We start from the raw sequence: 21,127 nt of genomic DNA on the forward strand, positions 1-21,127 counted from the left end.
TTAGAATAAGATGCTTCACCTCCTGAAATCAATTATGTCCTCCAGTAAGTATGATGAGATCCTGGATGGAGAGCTCAGACTGCTCATCTAACTGAAGGAGCTTATACAGGTGAGCAAACTCATCTCTTCTACCCTAAAACAAAGGCTGTATGCACTTACCATTTCTGTCTTTGTTTCCTCCTAGTGGAAATTTTAGCAAATCTCCTTAATTTGCTTGAGTGTCTATTCATCATTATAAAGAGATGAAGAAGATATTTCAATCAAGATGTAAGAACTCCTGAAAGTAATTGTCAAGAGTTCATTCTAAACAACGTTGTATCCTGGAAAATTTCATTCACCACTCAAAAAACCCCAGCATCCTACAGCTATATCTAGGGTCCTCCTTTAAGAGATGCATGACCTCTAAATTTTGCAGCCACAGTTACAATGGATGGTGAATAATGAATCCTTCAGGGGGACAGAGGCAATCTGTATTCCCAGGTCCAGGAGATCATATGGAATTAAGCACTTTTGGTAAGACCAGCATTCATATTGAAGCTATCTCACCAACAGAGAGTATGTTTGGACACTAGTAGAGGATCATATGAATGAGGAGGAAGAAATCCACATGCCATGAACTGGTGCCTAGACCCAGCTATGTAATTAAAAATGGCTCTTCAACTCAGTGAGTAAAGCTTGGGGTATTCACACTTTGTAACAGTGGAAGTACACACTGTTAACACACACAAATCATCAGAAAAACTAAGACATAGAAGCAGTTTGGCTATGCTTCAAATACTCAGACTACTTGTGAAAACGGAGGATTGTTGTGGAATTGCTAAAACAACTTTTGACTGTGAGGTTGCCTTAATAAACACAATTCCTTGTACATTTTATAATAAGCTAACTGCAGAGACCTCATGGGCCTCAGTTCCTAAAGAAAAACAGAGGTCTTTGTAAATACACATACAAAGAAATCTCAGTAAAATCACACCCATTGTATTAGATTATTTTGCTGCCCTTGATCTAGACAACTGCATGGTTCATGACACAATAGAAAAGCCACTTTTAACTGGGCCTCTTTGAGAGTTTGTAAATTCTAGCAATATGCCAGTAGTTACTACATTGTCTTCTCTCTGTTCAGTTCCTGTGCTTCTCCTAAGCTCTGTTTACTTTGGATATGTATGGGCTGTTAGCAGCAATTCAAGGATACTGCCAAATCCCTGAGAACTATTGACTGGATAGAGATGTTAAAATGCTCTGGCTACCTGCTATAAGTTTCTCACTCAGTTCCACTTCTGTGAAATCTGTAAAATACTTACTCCTTTTCAGCCCTCTTACTTCCAATAAAACACTGAAAATTTTACTGACAATCTAGGGATGTATGCTTCCAAACTGGGCAATCTTTGTGGTGTTTTAAAGCCAATCCTCTCAAGGTCCTCTTGAGGATGCTTCTGACTGCTTAGTTTTTGTCCTTAATTGGAGGACTTTCCCTGTCAAGCAAAACAGTGAGATAATTTCAAAAAAGAAATAACAAATAACGAGAAGCAGAGAACAAAGTGCCAAAGTGCTGAAGTCACATCAAGCTTCTTGCAGAAAAAGCTTTTAGTTCTTATAGGAACACAGGTGTCCCCTGATGGTAGAAGAGGAGGACATAGAACTAACCACAGCCAAGTCTGTGATCTTTGAATTCTACACATAATGGTTATTGACTGGGATTGAAATGGGAAAATAAAGTTTCCCCTCAGGGAAGGTTTTTTGTTTTTCTTCATTCCTTATGAGAGTCCAATAGGAGTATCTTTTTTCTTTATAGTATTATCTATTTTCTGCTTGTTTTTATAATTCCCTTTCCATTTCATTAATCTTTATTTACTCTCTAATGGGATACTGAAGTTATGATTGGAAAAGTTATCATGAAATGAGTAGGAAAGACCGACAAAGTCATATAGTATTACAATGAAGATTTATATTGTTTATTCTACCTAGAGTATGAAATAATATAAAAATCCCCAACAATTAATTCTGTCATACTCTGTAGCTGAAAATACTGTGGAGACTTCACATGCTCCTCTAAAATGGAGGATGATTGTCCATCTCTCCTCCAAGCCACCACAGACTTTCACAACAACAAAGTAGATGCTTTCCCTAGGGCTAGGAAAAAAATGTTTCTGATAAAGCACATGTACACCCTAGGATATATTTCAAAGCACAGTTCCATAACTTGCTATTAGGCAAAAAAAAAAAAAAAAAATCAACTCCATGTTTCTGTGCTGAGATAAATATCTTCCTTCAGTGAATCTTTGCAAGGTAAAACCAGCCTGGATCTGAAAGTCCATATGTGGTTTTTGGAGCACCACTGAGCAGCAGTACTCCAGATTGCTCTTAATTTTTTTCCATGAAAGAAATATCTAAAGATTTCCTGAGAAACATGTTCCTATGCATTACTTTCTTTAGTATTATGTTTTTTCAGTACCATGTTTCCAGAAATATTCTCGGCTAAAAATCACAGGCACTGACTTCTTGGTCTTCCCTGCAGAGGAAAGGAAAGCAAATGATCATAGTTCATTTTACAGAAGTCTTATACATACTGCAAAGCTGTTGCACATCCTTCTTCCATCTCCTCTATTCCAAAACAAACTAGCTCAGATCTGCCTATTTTTCTTCTCAAAACTTTATTAATGGAAGCTCTGTTTTAGTCTTTCTTCTCCCTGCACCTTCCATGCCCAGAGTTGCAAGAGTTCTGCAGCCAGGGCTTGCTGCTACCAGCAGAATCACCAGAATCACCTTATGTGTTTAGGTGAAAAGCCAACCCTCTACAGACGTATAACAATGGTTGGATTATCTGCATTCATGCAGAGGAGAAAAAAGAAAAACTCTTAGGGGTATTCAGGAGAGGGCAAAGTGAATTTGACCTGACATGAGTTCAACCTCTCTGCACTTCAAGCTGGCTAGGTGAGAGCCATGGCCATCTAAGAGGCATTGTCCTCCATGGAAAAACTTATCAAATCCAGAGGAGCGCATCCAATTTTGGGGTCCCCTGCACAAGACAGATAATGACACACTAGAGCAAGGTGATTGCAGAGTCATCAGTGGAGACAGAATGTATGAGATGTGGCTGACAGAACCAGGTGTATTCAGTCATAAGAAAACAAGTCTCATCTTCTCCTTTGCAAGCAGGCCTTCACCCAGGCACTACTGTCCTGGGCCATTTTTGTTATTCCTCAACCTATGCACAACCTCTCTTTCAGAAGGTAATTGAGAGATCAGCAAGCCATTGTTTTAATGCAATGAGATCAGCTGGTTTAATGCAGTGTCTTGGCACCATGGCACAGTGAATGCAGGACTCAGAGCACTGAAGGATACTCACAGAGCCTTGGCCTTGAAGCAAAGAAAGACAGGTGTTATTTTGCAAATATCAAAACTAAATAGTTTTGGACTTTTTGGATTATATTTTATGTCAGAGGAAATTACAGTAAACCAGTCTTTTTTTATGGAAACAAACTTCTCAGTCATTAAAAATTCCTATGAAGAGAATGAAAGAAACATTCCTATCCCTACCTGCACTCTAGTCTCAGGGTGTGCAAGGAGACAGCAGGCTGAGGCACAGCTCAGGTGAGGTGGTTTAGATTGTTCACTGCTCCTTATGTCATAATCACCTGCAATTACTTCAAATTGTTAAGTAATTCCAGTTAGAGTAGCAGCTGCTGTACATCCCTAGAAGCTACTGCAATGATAGGCTCTTTCTCTTTTTATCAAGTGCAGTGGGCTCAAATCATTAGTTTGGTTTCTTGATACAATAGACTGAAGCAATCCCTTTGTTTAAAGCTGGCAGCATGCACATCCACCAGATTTTCCAGGTAAATGTTGTGAACTCATACACTAGATCTGAGAAGGTCCAGTTTTCATCATAATGTTCCAGAACTAGTCCTTTGCTTCCAAACTATATTCTGTTCACCGATAAAAATAATTTATATGTATATAAAATGTTGTTTTACTGATCTACATTCCAGATAGATTGAACAGGAACGTGACACCATTATATCAAAGTATAATGTATAAAATCATTCAAATAATATAGAAGTTTATATTGATCTTTGTCAAAAGTATACTCAAAGCCTTCTTCAACACCCCTTTATTTTTTAAAGAGAGTAGTAAATTCCAGATATTGTTACCCTGACTCAGAATATGCACTCTCAACACTGCCATAAACAGCTAAATAGGCAGACCAGTGCTTACAAATCAATCAAAATATATAAACCACAAGTGTTGAAATCAGTGTTTTAAATATGTATAATGATGTACAGCTTCTTTGAAATGGAGAGAAGAAACACTTCTGAATACTATTAGAGGCAAACACAAGCTTCTTTGACAAGTAATGAAGTTCATTATTATATTAAGGTGTACATTGCTCACTGATCTTTCCTTTTGCAGGCTCCTTTAGGTGCCTTCTCTTGTGCTACTTTTTTTGCCCCTTCCTTTCTTCAAATATAACAGCAAAGAAATCATGGGAGGCAAAATGAGGATGTCTCAAGATGAGTAACAGTCTGTTCTCCTCCTCTCCTGTCCTCAGCCTGTCCAGGCAGGCCTGTTGTTCAGCTTCTTTATTTTGGTCCATGGTACAACAAAATCCCAAAATGCTGACTTTGATCTCTTAGGAGCTCTCTGAGGGAGGTTCTCCAAAAACATCTATGTAAAAAACATTCTTTTTCCTGCTGTTTCACTGATATGATGGACAGAAAACATGAGAATATTGACTAAAATCAAAGCTGGTGCTTTATTGTCCCTGGCAGATTTATTTTCTCTCAGGGAGATGAAAGGACTAAATATCTTTCCAAACCATTGCCAAGGTCTTTATAGCCATGGCTATGCCTTCCAAAATGGTTTGGGTTTCTTACAAATCACTAAAGAATGACTGAAGAGGCAAGGCTCATAATTTAGCTTTTTATTGCTCATTCTTAGAGAGGGCAACATGGTGTGTCTCTTCCAGCACCTTCTCCTACCACGGGTTTAGCAGGCAAGAAGTGCTTCCTGCTCAGCACAGAAATACCTCTGGTTTAGAGAAATTGGCAGTGTCAATACTCAGCAGCCCTCTTGGAGGTGTTTTGTTCATCAGAGTTGAGGCACCATCAAGTTGGCTCTTGAACAGGTGGCCAGCAATTGCCATCCCTTGTGGCATGATGACTGATTGTTGCAAAGCATAAATCCTGTGTAAATGCACGTGCAAAGAGAATGGAATCTGCAGTTCTCAACATCCTCCCCTGCATCTCCTCTCCAGGCCATGTTCACTCCTTCCTTACCTATCAACCTGACAATATGGTTTCATCAAGCTCTTCAGATGGCTTAGATTACATTTACAGCTATCCCCCTCTATCATTGCTCCTTCAGTTTAGAAAGGAGGTCTGATTGTGAAAAAAAATAGAAAGAAAAAGAAACATAGTCCAAAGAAGTGATTTTTATTGCAGCTAAAACTAGCCAAAGTATTCAACAAAAGCTCCAAGTGAATGACATTTCATGATGGACATTTTTTTGTTCTTCTCAAGGGGAAAATCTTGTTCTCATGACAGATGATTCTTTATAGATGCTCTGGGAGAGACAGAGTATTTTCATACATGCTTTTCTACTTTGCACACAGAATATACTAAGTGGCTTTTTATATTATTTACAGATTTACAGGCTCTGTTTCTCTTTAGAAAAATAATTTAATTAGCTCAGTTTTCAAGAGCTAAACCAGTCACTTTGAAAAAAATAGAAGATAAAAAATTAACCTGTGTACTCCTGAAGAGAAAAGATTATTGTTGTTGTGAATAAAGAATCAACAAGATGACACTTAATATGTGTTTTTATTGAGAAAAATACTATTGCTTACATCAGAATTCACTCATTATTAGGCAATTTCAGCTGAATGAGATATTAGATTAGAAGAACTTCATCTTGCATTCAACATTCATTTGGCTGCAGGAGGAGTTGCTTGAAGACCATACTGGTATTTCCATGGAGGAAGCTTGAACTTCTCTGTTTTAACATAACACTGCTAGCAGCTTCCACCCTAGTGACTAAAACAAGTAGTGAGAATTGCTGAGATAGTTCCGAAGAAATCAAAAAAGCTGCAGCAGTTTATGAGCACAGTTTATCCAGAGGGTTTACGGGTGACATGCTCCAGGGAGTGCATGAGTCACACAGGGAATGCCATTTGGCTGACATTTGCCATCTGCCTGCAGTGGGGTACAGCCCCCAAATGCCAAAACTGAAGCACAATTAGAGACATGGGGATTCCTACTCCTAAGATAAAATTGGATTGAGAGCATAATTCCTCATGAACTGAATTTTAAAAAATGCTTATTATGATCTTTGAAAGGGTGAGGGGATAATATTTGATTTTGAGTGTAGCCAGACATCTGCACCCCTCCCTGTCTTCAGTGGGGATGTGAACCCTCAGCACCTGCTAGGATGGGAACCCTTACCCTTATACAAAGAATATGAAGATGATGAACAGTGACATCTCTAATCTTTGCAGAGTAAAACAGCTCATGATCACAGCTGGTTAAAATACAGAATGACCAAATGATTAACCAGCAGAAATGTGGGCTGTGCTGTTACTGCATCAAAGCATGCAAGGCCAAACAAGCTCTCAGCTGGAATACAGATGCCAAAAGAGAGCTGACAGCCAGAAGCCATGTGCTTTTGGAACCTATCCCTGGAGAATGGGAAGGAGAAGAGATTTTCCCATGCTGATTTTTCTCTCATTGCCTCTCTGGAATTGATCCACTACTGATGTAGTCCAAATTTGCAATTGGAACCTAGTGTAGAAATCCAAGATTTTATGGCTTACAAAGGATAACAAAAGGATAACACAAGAAAAAAAAAAGAATGAAAACAACAAAAAAATCCCTCTCCATCTTTTATATTATGCAGAAGAAGCCAAGAGGAGATTAAAGAAGGATTTTTCAAACTGACCAATGTTTTTTTGGAAGGTTTGGGATTTTGGGGAGCCCAGCTTTTAACAGCTGAGAGAATCCAAATGTTTCAGTTAGTTAAAAATCAGGACTGATCATTATTTTTCCATAAAAGTAGCCTAAAATTACTCATCACTTGAAAGTCACATTAACTATCCCAGCATCACACAAGCAGTCTGAATTAGAAGTAAGATTGTCTTGTACCCCAGGATTATGAAGGTCTCTTCTCTGTATTTTGCCCAGAGTGTAGATTTCCAAAGACTGACTAGGAACATAAAATTAAACAAATTCAAAAATGTTTCTTTTGTATGACACCTACCCAATCGTAATACAACAATCTGGGGAATCCTTCAAAGACTCCACCTCCAACAGAAGTTACAAGTACATGCAATAATGGAAGGCCTCTCTCACAAGTGAGGCCAGTACAGCTCTTCTGAGAAACACAAAATCACAGAAGGGATAAGCTTCAAAGAAAACCATGGGGTGCACTGTTCAGAGGCATAGTTCAGCCTGAATATACCTAAGGATGGGGATGCCACAGCCCCTCTGGGCACCTGTTCCAATGTTTTGTTGCCCTTGTTGTGAAGAATGTTGTTTCTAATATGCAGTCACAATATTCTTCACTTCAACTTGAGTTCCCTTGCTTCATATATTTTCACTGTTTGCCTCTGAGAAGAGAAAAACTTCATCTTCCCTATAGTCTCCCATTAGGGAGTTGCAGACAGCACTAAGATCCACCTGAGCTGTGTCTCCTCCATCCTAAGCTAGTCCAGTTCTTTCAGCTTTCCTTCATACATCTTGCATTCTGGCTTCATGATGCTCTTGGGGGCTGTCCATGGGATCCAATCCAGCTCATCATTGTCATTCTTGTCCTGAAGAACCCAAAACTGGATGCAGTACTAGAGGTGTAGTCTCACATGTGCCAAGCTAGGGAACATTAACCTGACTTGCTGGCTGCGTTCTTTCTTGTGGCTGTTCATCCCTGCAGCAGGGGTGCACTGCTGCTTCAATCTCACAGAATCACAGAACAGGTCAGATTGAAAGAGACCACACTGGGTCATCTGATCCAACCTCCCTGCTCAGGCACAGAGCACATTGCACAGGATTGTGCCCAGACAGTTCTTGAATATTCCAAGTAAGAGAGATTCCACAGCCTCTCTGGTCAATCTGTTCTAGTGCATGGTCACCTACACAGTAAAGAAGTCCTCCCTTGGGTAAAGGTGGAACTTTTTGTACATCAGTTTCTGCCATTTGCCTTTTGTCCTATTGCTTGCAATCACTGGGAAGAGCCTGATCCACCTTTTTGGAACTGACAGACATTGATGAGTTCACCTCTCAGTTGTCTCTTTGTGAGGCTCCCTCAGTCTTTCCTCATAAGAGGGATGCTTCAGTCCTTTAATCATTTTTGTTGCCCTCCACTGGACCCACTCCAGGAGCTCCATGTCTCTCTTGTACTGAGGTGCCCAGAACTGGACACAGCACTCCAGAAGTGCCTCACCAGGGCAGAGTAGAGAGGCAGGATTGACCTGCTGGCAATGCTTTTCCTAATGCACCCCAGGATAGCATTGGCCTTCTTGAGCACATTGCTGGCTCATGGGCAGATGCTGTCCCCAGGTCTCCCAGGTCCTTCTCCAGAGAGCTTCTTTCTGGCTGGTTGGCACCCACCAACTTTGCTGCACATTCTTCCCCCGGTTCAAGACCACAAGACTCTGCATTTGCCTTCTCAAATTTCACACAGTTCTTCTCTGGTCATTTTTCCAATCTGCTGAGGCCCTTCTGAAGGGCTCCACAGCACTCTGGAGTATCAACCACTAATCCCATCTTTAACTCCTCAGGAATCTTGCCGAGGAGGCATCTGCCCCTTCATCCAAGTCACTGAGTAAGTTAAACAATGACAGGCCCAGTATTGAAGCTTCAAGGACATCACTAATGAGAGGCCTCCAACTCAAGCCTGATTACAGCCCTCTGGGATCTGCCATTCAGTCAGTTCTCAATCCACCCCACTGTCCACTTATCCAGCTCAAGTTCAAGTCACTGTCCATCAGAATCCCCAGATCCTTTCTTGCAAAGCTCCTGTCCTAGGCTGTTTTATCACATGGCTTTATTGCCTACCATTTGCAGGCCTTCCTTCATGTCTTTGAAGAACTTCATGAGTTTTCCATTAGCCCATTTCTCCAGCCTCCCTAGATCCATCTGAGGAGCAGATCTGCCCTCCTGCATGTCAGCTGCCTTCCTGTGACTGGTGTCATCTGAAACATGCTGAGGGGTTTGGACAGGATCTGGTGTCTAAGCTACAAGGAGCTGCAATTCCTTAATATTTCAGCAACATCATTCTGTTGAAAGTATTGTGATTATTCCTTGTTTGTTATTTGAATTGTTGGATCTTGTGAAGCTAACATTGCACAGTCTAGGCATTTATTTCAATTCTTTGAAGAGATTATGGAAATTCTTAGGTGTTCACTGCTTTGTGTCTTTATAAGGTTATCCTCCACTTACACACAAGGCCAGACAGAATTAGTAGAATAGTGCCATAGTTGCATTGACAGTTTCAGCAATGTTCTTGTTAAAAATCATGAAACATAGGTTTTTAGGTTATTACATATTATCCACACACTCCTTGATATCTCTTTTGTGCTCAAGAGTCTTCCACACTATTTTTATGCGGCTTCTGCAGGTTAATACTTCTGAATGAGATTCATTGCAATGGAGAATGAATGAAACACACTGATATGGCAGCATTTCCTGGTAATCTCTGGGACAAAACACATTGTCCATAATAGTAAAAATCTCTTTACTGAAGAGAAACAAGGCTTTTCTTCCACAGAGAGTTGATTTCAGGCATGGAAAAGCCAGATTGATAAGTATAAACCAAACTATGCTTTATTATCTTCCCTAGCTTTTTCATTTGATACAGTAGGTGCTGAGATTAATATAAATTTGGAATATATGAAATCTTATATGTCTTTCAGAGAAATAGAAAAGATAAGGCAGAAAAAATCCTTTTGGGAATGTGCAATTGATCTTCTGATTTCAGAGTTCATCTGCCATGGTAACTGATTCCAGCTCTAACTGAGGAACTAAGAAACAGATTTATAGACACTGTAACAGGCCTTCAAAGAGTGATAATTGACTGAAAGACCTTTCCTTGATCTACTGAAATGCTTTAAGGGTTGATCTAACCAAGAGCAATAAATTAGGATGATCCATTTCAGAGCAGACACTACCAGGTTTTTCACATGCTAAAAGCAATTTTTACTTTGTAGTAACTCCTGTTGGAAGCCAGATAGCCTGGAAATGGTCAAAAACTGGTGTTTTGCTTTTGTAAAGGGCCTTGAGAAACTCCTAAGGCAACAATGGACGTAGAATCTCTTATTTATGTGTATTATAGAGGTATTATTCCATCTTTTGGAATAATACCTCTATAATACACATGAATAAGAGAATAATAATAATACCTCTATAATACACATGAAATTCCATCTTTTTGTTGTGGTTTTTGCTACAACAATATTTAGTTCCAGTAATAAACCTTGAAGCTGTACTCAAATTTACACACATGTGGATTCCAGAAATATTCTACCAAAGCCAGCAAGTGTCTGAAGCTGCCCTGTTTTAATGCCTTTTTTACTGTCCAAGGACTAGGATGCCTGAGGTGCATTCAGCAAGTTCACTGCCAACACCAGGCTGTGTGGGAGAGTTGATCTGCTGGAGGGTAGGAAGGCTCTGCAGAGGGATCTGGACAGGCTGGATCAATGGGCTGAGGACAATTGTATGAGGTTCAACAAGGTGAAGTGTCAGGTCCTGAGCTTGGGTCACAATACTCCCATGCAATATTGCAACCTGGGGGAACAGTGGCTGGAAAGTTGCCCTTGGAAGAGAAGCTTGGAAGAGCCAGTGTGTGCCCAGGTGGCCAAGAAGGCCAATGGCATCCTGGCCTGGATCAGAAACAGTGTGGCCAGCAGGAGCAGGGCAGGGATTGTCCCCCTGTACTCAGCACTGGTGAGGCCACATCTTGAGTGCTGTGTCCAGTTCTGGGCCACTCAGTACAAGAAGGACATTGAGGGGCTGGAGTGTGTCCAGAGAAGGGCAACAGAGCTGGGGAAGGGTCTGGAGCACAACTCAGGTGAGGAGCAGCTGAGGGAGCTGGGGGTGTTTAGCCAGGAGAAAAGGAGGCTCAGGGGAGACCTTTGTCACTCTCTCCAACTCCTGTAGAGAGTGTAGCCAGGTGGGGGTTGGTCTCTTCTCCCAGGTAACAGTGAGAGGATCAGAGGAAATGGCCCTAGGTTGCACCAGGGGAGGTTTTGATTGGACATTAGGAGTAATTTCTTTGCTTAAAGGATTATTAAGCACTGAAAGAGAATTCCCAGGAAAGCTGGGGAGTGACCCTCCCAGGAGGTATTTAGAAGATATGTAGATGTGACACTCTGGGACATGGTTTAGTGGTGGACTTGTCAGTGCTGGATTGACAGCTGGGTCTTGAAGGTGTTTTCCAGCCTTAAAGAATCTATGATTTTAGGTCTTGAATGGAGACAGACCTAGCTATTTCATGTGGTAAGGTTATAATTTTGATATTTAGCCTCATTTTATCCCAAGTATGTTTCAGACATCTTCTGGCCCTGTTCCGAACATTTGCCCCAAACATTTGTTTGGGCAAAGCAAAAAAGGGACTATGAATGGAAATATTTCTCCTCTGCAGTGGAGGAGCTAGAGAGGAGCTCACTGCTCCTCTTCATCTTCACTGATGTTCTGGGAACTGAAGTTTCTTACACACACACAACCCCAACACCATCCAACTTGCTAAAATCTAATTTCTCTCTTTCTTCACAACTCTGTGGTTCCAGGCACTACTCAGCTTGCCAGTATTTGTCAACCATCAAATATTGTCACCTTACTGCCTTAAGGGCCACAACTATATTTAAGTTTCACATGAAAAATGTGTTAACACTTTCAATTTAATAAAAATGAAATAGTGAAAAAGAGAAGAATGATCATCATATCAAAGGCAGATTCTTCAATCTGTATACCTACACCTCTAGCTACTGTAAGCATTTGCCACAGAGGTAGGACACAGTATTATTCTTTTGTAACTAGTTTTCTGAAATCTGTCATTTTCATGACATGATTTTCTGAAATCATGCACAGTTTTGCCAGTTTAGGAATGGGACAAAATGTTCAATTTTAATTTAGATTAAGCCATTTCTTCTTATTGACGAGCTAATGGAGAGAGGAGTAGTACCTCTGATAGTGAAAAGACTTGGATTAATAATTCACCTGCTCTTTCAAATCAATTTTTATATAATATTTAATACAAAATGGTAAGGTAGACACTTGAAACATAAAGGCTAGGCAAATGTGTGAAAATACAGCCCAAAGCCTCTGACACCAAGAACTTGAAGAAATGACATTGCAAAGTGTATTCACTGATGTGATGGAATTGTTCCTGAAATGACAATTGTACAGCTGCAATGCTTTGAAAAAGGTTAAATGTTTATGAGATTTTAACAGTAATACTCATAATCTCCAAATATTATAACAGCAAAATAGCTTTAGAGGTGTGCATTAGGAATTCATTGAGATCAATTTATTATAATCCTATAAGAAAATTTCTCTCTAAGAAAAGAACTAAGAGTAATGGTTTTCCATGAAACACAAATTGCTGAGTTTTAAAAGAGAATAAGCAAACAGCACTGTCTGATGTTTCAGATGAGGCTTTGAGGATGCTGGAGAGGAATATTCTTCAAAACTATTAACATGCAATGCAAGTGGTGAGTGTACAGACCAGAAAGAGTAAACAAACCAAGTGAAATCCAAGAGCTTGTAAAGCAAGCCACCCTACTGTGGAGAATCCTCCCCACAAAGCCATTAGTTGGACCTCTGCTGGTTTTAATCTATATAAAAGACAGAGACAGATGGAAAACACTGTACAAGATGAATTCACTGATTATATCAAGTGGGTGAGCAGAAAAAGGAACTGGGTTTCCACTGAAATCAGACTGCTATGAAGTAAATAAAATTCAGCATTGACAAACATAATTGAGGACACGTGATATGCAGCAGCAAAGTGCCCAGAAGGTGAAATGAAGCAAAACAAGAAAAAGCCAAAGAACTTGGAGGGGATCTCAGGAAGATACAGGATTTGTCTCAAAAAAAAAAATGTGATGTATGCAGAGAACTTTTCCTTTGAAACTTTGTGTATCCTGCCAGTAAGGAACCTGTCTGGAAAGCTGGAATGATATATTTTTCTCCATGTCACCCCCTTTATTTGTCAACAGAGCACCATAAAAAAGCATAAAATCAATTCATGCTGTATCTTATTATTTAATATATTTGGGACATCAATTGACCCTGCATTGCCAAGTCCTGTAGCTGTTCCACAGAAACCAACAATAGATCTCGGCCAAAACAAACAAGAAAAGAAAAATTATTGCCATTGTATACAACTGTACCAGCTTAAACCATCACAAAAGTGCAGTGGCATTTTTACAACTATCCCCATGAAAGGCCAGATGTATAGTTCTTTCATTAATAAAAGATTATGAAACAATTCTGAAACCATTTGGAAGACTCTGTGTTATTGCCTGAGGGCAGGCAGATTTTGAGTGCACATGTTCTGAAGTAAAACTATTGACTTTAACCTGCCTCATTGACTGTGTCAAAGAAGAAAGGCTATCCACTTCTTGAGAACATGGTCTTTGTTGATAAAACCTTTGTTGCCAAAGCCTAAGAGAATAGAGGCACAGACAGGCTAATTTAAGAACCCAAAACAGCTCCCATCACCAGACAAGGTGTGAGTTAGGCAGGAGAAATGGTCACCTTCCCTCAGCTTCATGGATATGCACCTTGAGTGACCTTGGGTTGGCTGAACCCAAAAGACATGTTTGGAAGGTTAGGCAGACTTACAGGCTAGAGTCAAGAGTCAAGATTTCTGTAGGTGTGACCACAGTCTCATGGCAATAACCTGGATTCATGAGGCTGTGGGCAATCTCGTGAAATAGACAGACACAATGTGTATAAATCTTCCTCTCCTCTTTTACCCACCATTATTTCTCTCTTGTAGAAAGACTGAGAGATAAAGGTAATTTTCCTTTCATCTTAAATCTCTACCTTTGTTTTTATGCCCAGATAAACCCAGAATTAAGCCTGTAGTGCTAGAAGGTCCTGCTCACACTGGTAGAAACTGTTGTCATGCTGTGGTGTGTGTTCCCATTTACCCACCACCCTCTTCCAAATGCCAGCATGGGAGTTTGTGTCACCACTTATTGACACAGACCTTTTGTAAAACCTTTTTCCTGCCTCTTCTTCCTGTCCCAAAAAACCCTCCAAAATCAGATTCATGATATGAATATGATATCAAACACTTACACTAGCTCAGGGCAGGGGATGGCCAGGGCTCAAGCTCACACTGCTGGGAGAGGGCAGGCAATGGTGTCAGTCACTTAACCAGTATTGCTGAAGAAATGTCACTTAATAGATGTCCAAATCCTCCTTGGGGAACAGCCAGGCCATTCTCTTAGACTGCTTATTAGATGAAACATGAAAGGGCTGGAAAAGATCATGACCAACATTTAAGTTCCTTTACTGAGAAGGACATTTGGGTCACTTACACTTCTTACAAAACCTTTTTATGCTTTTAGAACCTCAGTAAATGATGCTGTAGATGCTCATTATTGCTGGCTGAAAAAATGACATGGAAAGAGGCTGTGGTTTGCCAGGGCTTTTGCACTCTCTGGCATTAGGTGTAAGAGGAGAATGAATCCCCAGGGTAGGTTAGGAGAGAAGGAGCCTTTGTCCTCAAAATGCTCTCATTATTAACCCTTACAAACTTAAACTGGAATACATACTTTAGGGGATGTAAAGCCTGATGTAAAAGCCTGGAGGTAAAGTCTCAGGAGGGGGATCAGGGGGAAGGAAATTTCCCACTGTCCTTCCCTGTCCTTTTGTGCCTGATTACTGTGCAGGACTGAAGAACCACAGAAAGATGAAGCTGAGGACAGGCAGGGTTGTAGGACTAGCAGAGCTCATGCCACCTTGTGCAGAGCAGCACAGATGAGCAATCTGGGGAGGGGGTGATGGAAACTAGAGGAAATTAAAGGAAAACAAATGCAGAACAGATGTCAGAAAGCACATTTTTCTTTGGAGAATAATAAAGGCATGTGGTGGCCTTCCAGACAAGGTTACTAGGGCAGGAATAACAAGGCCATTTCATAAACAATTAGCTGCTCTTCAGGGTGCAAGTGAAATGCTAGCAATGACCAAGTAGGGCAGCTGACACAGGAACAAAGAATATACTCTTTCCTTCCTTTGCACAAGGGACATTTCTTTTGTAACACCCTCGTATTCAGAGCTGCAGTTTTCTTGCAAGAGCTCCCTGATAAACCTCAATCCCTGTCTCTCCTGTAAGGCCATCAGGAAGAAGCTGTTAAGTGTCTGCTGTGATAGTCAGAGGTAGCAGAGGGGGTGGGGTGTGTGCGTGACCCAGAGAACACATGTGTGATGTGAACTCTTCTCTGTGAGGAGCAGGAGACCACCAACACATCTGACCCACGGGCAGTCAATAACCACTTTCCAGTTGGTAATAACGTCAAGCTCTTTGTGATCCTGAACTGTGATTGGAAGGGTATTAAATGGCTACTTAACAGAGACAGTCTCTCAGGCTGAAATGAGGCTTTATGTACATTACTGACAAACCTTGGTAATATTAAAATACCTTCAGGAAAATGCTTTAGTTTAAATACCTAAAACTCTGTCCAGCACCTTGTTGTGTCATTTACCAGCTCACCTGAAACTTTTTACTGCCTGTTTTGGTAATTTACTTGTAATACTGGCTAAACAACCTTTTCACTGATGATGTGAAAGTAGTTCGGACAGGAAGGAGGAGTGTGAAATTACAAAGAATACAGAAAGAAGACATTGAAGTGCCTCCTTTTCTTTTCAACTTAAGGACGTCATCTTAATTAAGATCTTAACTAAGAATCTTAACTAAGAATCGTAAATTCTTAAACCCCTGCTATTACTATCGCAGCTAGGAATGACTGTGAGAACTAGACTCTCCTGCAAAAATCAGAGCTAAAATACAGGTTTTCATGGTACTAAGTTTACAAGCATCCAGAAAGCTTCAATAAAATCTAAATATCTCTATTTCCAGTCTGGATCATCTAATGTGCCCTACATCAACCTGTGCTGGTTATCAATCAGAAAACTTTTTATCCTCCAGAGGGAAGAGTCACAGAATTACAGAACAAGCTGAGTTGGAAGGGACCCAAAAGGATCTTTGGGTCCAACTCTTGGCTCTGCATGGGACTTTTAAAATCTACCTGCTTGAATAACCCACTCCCTTTTTAGTGCAAGCAAATAAGGGTTGTGAGGACAAAGCAGGAAAAAGTCAACAAAGAAAGAGAGAAGGCAAAATTCACACTTTGCAATTTGTTGTTGGATCGGTTTGTTTTCAAGCCAGGTTGGAAAAAAACCCCAGCATTTTCATCAAAACTTTTAAAAATCTACACACCCTTTTCTTTTTTCTTTTTTTTATTCATTTTTTAATTTCATATATTCAATTAATATTAATTCAGTAATATTTCAATCAAATCTAGTAAAAAGAGCTAATTTATTTTATGTGCAAAAGGGAAGAAAACCCAGATCTTGGATATCCCTCAGTGCCTGCAGGCTACAGAAAACTAGGAGAGGGGTTGGGCTGGAACTTTTCAGCTTGGCTAATAATTTTACTTAGGATTTATTTTGAGGCCAGTGCCAGATGTAAAGGGGTTTGAGGCTTGAAAAATTTATCTGACAGAACTCAGCTACACTTTGGAAATGAGATGGTAACTTTGGGAAGGCCTAAACAGAAGCAGAACAACTGAACGCTGAACACTTTTCTTTTTACATGTTTTCAACCTAACCCTCATTAGCCTCCTTTTAGCAATTGTTATTTATTTGTGAACTCTTTTCCTTCCCAGGTCTGAGCCTTGGAAGAGGCTCCTTCTTGTTGAGCACTTGCTGGGAGCTTTCATGCTCTGCTCAATGAAGGCAGCTCCCACCCTCTCTGCACTCAAACCAGGGGCACTGTTGGAGACATTACAAGCTGCCCTGCTTGCAAATAAAAGCAGATTATTCTACATGCAATTTACCTAGGACACCACTACAGACAGTTGCCCTTGGAGCAGTAGAAAAGAGAAACAGCAGGAAGGTGGGCTAGAAAGGGACATTTCCAGCCACAGATTTACTGGGAAGGAGAAAGGAGAAATGGGCCTCACCTTCTGGGCAGGTGTATGTCAGGGTGGAGGAGATGTTTCTGGAGGGATGCTGAGAAAGAGCTTAGAGCATGGTTGAGATAAGACAAGAATATGGTAAAAAGGCCAAAAATGTGGATCGAATGAGCTGAAATGATGTGAGTTACACAGAAAGAGCTGTGTGTAGGCAAATTAAGTTATGACACTGATGGAATTACCTTACTTATATCTTACCTGTAAGTAAAAAAAAATGTATTACATGTGATAAAAGAGGAAAATCAGCTCAAAGCACATAGGGGTGTGAAACAACTGCAAACTGTATTAATTACAGGAAAGATTCATGGATGTACAGCAAGTAACTTATTGGACAACAGGTCTATTTAGATTTAAGCAAATAAAATGGGTACAAATATAAAATGCAATGAAATTCACACAAATGAATCCATGAGCACTAGTATTTGAAAATCATTTTATTCAGAACAACGGGAAATTATTTAAATTGAAGAGGATTTACAAGGAAACAAAGCGACAAGACTAAGCTGAGGGAGGGTCCATATTATCCTGGTCTTTTTGTGAATGCCCACCCTTCTAAAAGCACCTTTTGGGACACTTCCATTGAAAATCAGCACAGCTTTTGCTTCCTCTGTCCATTTGACAGCCAACAGGGATTACTGGTCTACACAGTAATCATGTAAATCTTACACTTTTACACAATTGCAACTTGAGCTTTTCAGAAGCTCATCCATTGCAAAAGTATTTTTCCTTCCAAATTATTTCAACTCTGAGTTCTTGCTGTCTCTCCAAAATTCTCAGTCTCTTAAGGCTCCTTCAGCTGCTCTGCATCTGGCGCAGACCTTACTATAGGAGACTTCATCAGTCAGTTCAAAGTCTTTCTGGACTCAGTTCTTGGACTAGACAATAAAAAATCACAAAGTATGTCCTTGTAAAGTTCTCTTGGGTAGGAACCAAAATTCTGGAAGTTGCACAACATCCTATCTGCTTTCATGTACCTTTTTGAGTGTTATACTTTGGCAAGAGCTTCGGTTTTAATTGATGTAAGTAAATTCTGTGTTTTGGGAAAGTGTGGTCAACTAATGAGTCTTGATAATTATAAATATGATAATTACCTATAAGCAACATGGAAACACAGCTAAAATCTGTCTCACTCCAAGGAAAGCCCAGTATAGTTCCAATTGAAGACTAGAAACTTTGTTATGTGAAATTAATTAGAATTACAAATTATTTTGGCAGCAATACAGGCAGTAGAATGTATGTTAAAAACATTATTATTTTGCTCATATTTGTACATATTTGCAATTTGAAGCTCTTGGATTTTTTTTCCCTTTTTTCTTTTTATTTTTCTAGAAAATCTCACCCTACCTATCTGAATAGTGAATTCTGATGACTTCTCCAATGCCTTATATGCCAGGCCTGTATAGAGCACACACATTCTTCATAATGATGGTTTTTAAATTACAGATCTCCATGTCATTTTCTAAAAATAAGTGTTTTCTTCTGGATAACCAATAGAACATTAAAAATTGGTTAGGACATGTATATAAGACAGGACAGGTTGCAACATATTCATACTAACAAGAAATATTGTGTGAAAAAAATCATGTTCTTCTTGGCAAGAACAGCTAACTTTTGTGGGGACATTGGATTTGGGAATTTTATCTGAACAATTTATAAAGCTAGAAAATTTTATTTACTTAGAAAAGCAATTTGAGTCTCTCTGTGTGTGCCTGATGCTTTGCTACACTACCTCTATTTAGGATAAACAGATTTTGTCTTATAGTTAACTTCTGTCAATACAAATCCAAAATACCTGGATGGATATCAGGTATTTCATTTGATATCTTCAGCATGTCTAAGTGCACTTGAAAAAGGTCTGAGAAAGGCTCAATTTCTAGTTTTGTTTCTAAAGACTTCAATAAACCTCTACACATAAAAAAAAAAATCCTTATCTTCTTTATTCCCAGTTCAGAAAAAGATTAAATCACAAAACACAAAACCCTTCTGAGATAAAAAACCTAGAACTCACCATTACCTTGTCATTAGAACAATGAGACACAAAAATTATTTTAAAAAAAGAAAAAGAAAAAAAAGGAGAGAAGAAATAACAAAATCTAACAGTTACATTCTTGTATATTCATCATCAGTCTCTCATAAATATCAAAAGAAGAATTAAATCAAAAAGTCTATTATTTGAAGATATAAAATAGTGAAAGTTTTTCACATTCAAGAGAAGTATAATTTCTTTAATTGCTTTATACATTGTTTTTTTTAATGGAAATTACAGATTCTGAAATAAAACCATTCCCCAAAGTGTGCTACCAAACAGTAAAGTGAGCTGTGTTGACAGCCCTGGGACTGCAAGCATCCTCCTGACCCTGGCCAGCACGTTACCTTCCAAGAGCAGCAGCCACGAGCAAGCCAAGGGCAGCTGCTGTAGTCCATGGATTCAGAGTTCCCCAAGATCCACCAGTGGGAATCTCAAGAACATTCTGTCCTGAGAGAGATGATTGAAAATGGTGCTCTAAAAATGCCTGATTCCATGTAAAATCAGTGAATAGATTGTATTCATGCTGACTGAATGAACAGGCTTTCCAAGAAACCATTTGGATAGCCAGATTATCATTATTATGCAAGCCAAAATTAGGAACTAAAATATAGGAAAGTACAGGTTTATATTCCTGAAATTACATGTATAACATTTTAGGCAAAACATTCCTCAGGTAGTTAAAGGTTTAATAGAGATATATTAATAATATGTAATGAAATTCTGGTCTTTTCTGAAATGACTACCCCAGTCTCCTGATAAAAGCTATTTAGAATTGGATATTTTTCTATGAAAATCTTTGAAAGAGCGTGATTTAATGAATATATTCAGATCGTGTCTAACTCTTACAGCTTTTACTGAGTTAAAGTAGTACTAGTAGTTGGAGTTTTGCATAATGGCAGTTGGATAAATCCCCCAATCAAGAGCCCAGAAGGTAGAATTGATTTTATTTGAATAAACATACTGAAGGTAGTAAAGAGAAAATCAGCAGCTCCTGAAGGAGTATTTTCTTTACAGAATTTCATTATGAACCATCACTTTTGACTTACTTTATTTGAGCTCAGAAACCTATGCTTTTGCAAGTATACATTCTCTCAAGTTTTGTTTTACCCACATCTTTGTTGGGTAATGCTTACCAAATTATTTCACCATTATTCTTTCTCTTCACTAGGGTTTGAGATTAAAAAAAAAAAAGTAAAATAAAAAACATCTGCTATTTTCAGGAAAATCTCATTGTAATTTCACATATGATTTCCATATAATCTCATTCATCTCCAAGGTCATTTTTAACTCCGTGCAATATCTGTCCTGGCCACATCAATGTTTGAGTTGCATTTTCCTTAATCCCTCTTATCCTCCTTCATTTACATTCTCATTGAATAGAAAAATACTCCATAAACTTTGAGACCACAGAAATTTGCAGATTTAAAGGTCTCCCTGAAATATTGCTTCTGAGATGGAAATAACCATCAACTTCAGCTGTAGTCAGATACCTTTGACACTGTTCACTTCAGCTCTCTGGTTTAAACATACCATCAAACATCTACTCTTTGATGAAATATTAAATTGTTATGACATGAGATAAATCAAAAATAATCACTAATCAGTATGTTTTAGCAAAATCATGCTGAATAAAGTTACAATTATTTTGGGTGTTAAACTTGATAAAAATACTGATTCAAAGTAGTTTTTTTTTGTTTGGAGGCTACAAATTTATAATTGATTTGTTCCACAAATGAAGAAATGCCATTGAAATCAGCTTTATTGGAATATTTTAGCAGTCATTCTTCTGGTAGCTAAAAAAAAGTTTGAGCTTTTGCAAAAAAGACCTCATTTTCAAATGAGAATTAAAGTTTATAGGGCTTAGAGAGGTGTCTCTTTTTCTTATGTTGTTCATTCACTCCTTC

Source organism: Molothrus ater, chromosome 1, assembly GCF_012460135.2.
Source record: "Molothrus ater isolate BHLD 08-10-18 breed brown headed cowbird chromosome 1, BPBGC_Mater_1.1, whole genome shotgun sequence".
NCBI classification, from domain to species: Eukaryota; Metazoa; Chordata; class Aves; order Passeriformes; family Icteridae; genus Molothrus; species Molothrus ater.